Genomic DNA, 3,243 nt, shown 5'->3' with positions numbered 1-3,243 from the left:
AGAAGGGACCATTCCCCAGAGAAAGATGTCAAGCTTGGTAAGGTGGAGTGTTGACGAAAGAGGGGAAGGCCTTCAACGAGATGGACTGACAAGGTGGCTGTGATGATGGGCTCAAGTATAGCAGGGATTATGGAGCTGGTGCAGGATCGGGCAGTGTTTCGTTCTGCTGTGTATGGGGTCACTATGAGTTGGAAATGACTTGACGGCACCTAACAACAACAACAACAGGTTTACTCCTTACAACAAGCAACCATGGGAGAGCAGAAGGGCAGCAGTTGCATAGGAAGATATCTCAGAGGGTTAGAGTACATAGGACAGAAGGGTACAGGGAAGAGCAACCACAGGGAGGAAGTGGGAAGAGAGTTGCTACATTATGGGAATTTCAATCAATGCCATGAAACAAAATGTGCAGCAGTATTACCATCCTGAGGAGCTCTGGTGGCGTAGTGCCTAAGGCATTTGACTGCTATCCAGAAGGCTGGCGGTTCAAACCCACCAGCCACTCCTCAGAAAGAAGGTTGGGCAATATACTTCCATAATGATACTGCCTCGGAAACCCAAGGAGGGGTCGCTGTGGGTCAGGTCTGACTTGACGGCAAACAACAACGACACCAACACTCAATTTTTGGGAGCTGTGTAGTGTAGCGTGTAAGGCACTTGACTGCTAACCAGAAGGCAGGCAGTTCAAACCCACCAGCCACTCCTTGGATGGAAGTTTGGGCAATCTACTTCCACAGTGATACTGCCTCGGAAACCCATGGAGAGGTCACTATGAGTCAGAGCCGACTCGATGGCAGTGAGTTTTTTTTTTTTAATTATTATCATTACCATCCTGAGCCCTGCCACCACCATCAGCACATTGGTGGAGTAAGGATTTTTTGGTCTTATTGATTTATTATGGATACCAGTCCGATGGAAGGATTGTGGGAGCCAGCTCTTTCCCTCACTCATTTCTCCTGTGTGCAACTGGAGTTAGGCAGGTAAATTACATCTGACCTGTCATCCTCTGCTGGAGTGACCAGTGGACAGGATAAAATCAGCTTCCCAGCCTGGCACTCAAGGCTCTTCCCAGCCTGGCTACCCACAACTTCCTCTCTCTACTTTCACCTCAGCCTGATGCACTTTTCACCATCAACTCCAAACTCTGCCCTCTGTATCTGTGCTGTTCTCTCTATCCTTCACCTCCATCTCCCTCTGTCCAGCTCCTATTCACTCTACAATGCCTACGTCCCTTGTCACCCCATGAAGCTGAGCTTTCCCGGATTGCTATCTCCTCTGCACCCCACCCCACCCCCCGCCACACACACACATCGTCCTTCCCTCACTCTCCAGGAATCCTGCACATGAGCCTGTCTTTCACTGAACACAGGGCTCCGGAAGAGCAGAGATCCTTGCCCATTTTCTTTCTTTCTTTTTTTAATCTCCAGTACTGCACAAAAAGATACAGAGAAAGGGTTCAATAACTTTTTGATGGATGAATAAAGACTCTGGTCGCTTGTCAACAAGCCCAACATTATTGAAAGTGAAGTAGTTTATCCACACTCTCATGCAGAAAATGACAGGAAATCATTCAGAAACACTGTGACAGATAGAACTATCACCTGTTGAGAAGCCCTGTGGAGACAGGAATCAATGAATGACTTCTGGGAAGCTTACCTCCAGGGGAAGTAGCCATCTTAGCTTGAAGGCAGGCAATTTCCCACCATGCTGACAGCATCTGTCATGGCTGAAGCTGGGCCTGTTGCAATGACACAGTGTCATTGATACCTTATACTACATAGGCCTTTTCTTTTAGTCAATGCTGCAATCGTAATGCAGGCAGAGAAACTGAAGCCCTAGAAGTGAAGACCCAGTCACCTGGGTTTTAAAAGCAGAGTTTCTGGCTTTCTGTTGTGCATATGGGACCTGAGCCAGGATTGGGCTGTGGGGAATATTCAAGACTTGGAGTCAGAATAGCTGAGTTTGGGAGTGGTCCCCACCCCTTATTGACCTTGCATTGATTTCTTTTCTGAGCCTCAGTTAATACCAGTTACAGAGTCAACTCCAACTCATGATGACCTCTTGTGTGTGGGAGTGGAACCAAGCTCCATAGGGGTTTTAATGGCTGATTTCTTGGAAGCAGATTGCCAGGCCTTCCTTCTGAGGCATCTCTGAGTAAACTCGAAACTACAGCCTTTTGTTTGGCAGCCAAGCATGTTAATCATTGGTACCACCCTCGGATTCTGATCCTCAATTATTCACTTGTAAAATGGGAATGAATTGTTTCTTAATAACCTCACTGAGATGCTGCACCAAGAAAGAATATATATGAAAGTGCTTTTGTAAGTTATAAGGACTTCATTCAAACACTGATTACACTCTATGTTTTAGCTAAGAGTTGCAAAATTAGATGAAAGACAGGAAGATCTAGTCTAAAGTGTATGATTAACAAAGTTATGATTAAAAAAGAAAAAAATACTGGGAAAAAAGCTTCCAGGTGAGACAACAATTACTATGTAATTAAATCTAATAACTGGTGTGCAATGGTAGAATGATTTTTGCTTCACATTTGCCTTTTAAAATTTATATACTCTGACCTAGTGATCTGAGATCATGTGCATACACAAACACACACACACACACAGTCTGGTCAGAACCTTGACCTCTGGGACAGGCCTGAGCACTAGGCTTTTTGATTCTGTTGGTTGATTCAAATTTTATCTTCCACAAAGACAGGAGGTAAAATTCTAGTTTTAGACATGGCTTCTTGGACAGCAACTGTAATAATCATTATTATTATTAGCTACCACAAAAAAACAAGAGTGGAAAATATTTGCCTCCTATATGATAGCTAAAGGGCTTGTGTATTTAATATCAAAAAACTCAAAACTCATTGCCGTAGAGCCAGATCCGACTCATAGTGACACCTTCTTGGGTTTCTGAGGCTGTATCACTACGGAAGTAGATTGCCCAATCTTCCTTCCGAGGAGTGGCTGGTGGGTTTGAACCACCAGCCTTCTGGTTAGCACTCAAACGCCTTAGACACTATGCCACCAAAGCTCCTAATATCAAACAGATACTTATAAATAAAGAAAAATATTCCAGTAGAAAAATGGAAAAGAAGATCCAACATAAGAAATATAAATGGCCAATAAGCATCCAAGTAAGAGCTTGACCTCATTAGTGATAAAACAAATGCAAATTAAAATAACAAACAAGATACAACATTTAACCTTTAAACTGTTGTTGTTGTTGTTATTTGCC

Source organism: Orycteropus afer, unplaced genomic scaffold, assembly GCF_000298275.1.
Source record: "Orycteropus afer afer isolate SDZICR_OR568_19922 unplaced genomic scaffold, OryAfe1.0 scaffold00025, whole genome shotgun sequence".
Classification (NCBI taxonomy): Eukaryota; Metazoa; Chordata; class Mammalia; order Tubulidentata; family Orycteropodidae; genus Orycteropus; species Orycteropus afer.
The sequence above is the reverse complement of the archived record's forward strand: the minus strand, read 5'-3'. Positions refer to the sequence as shown.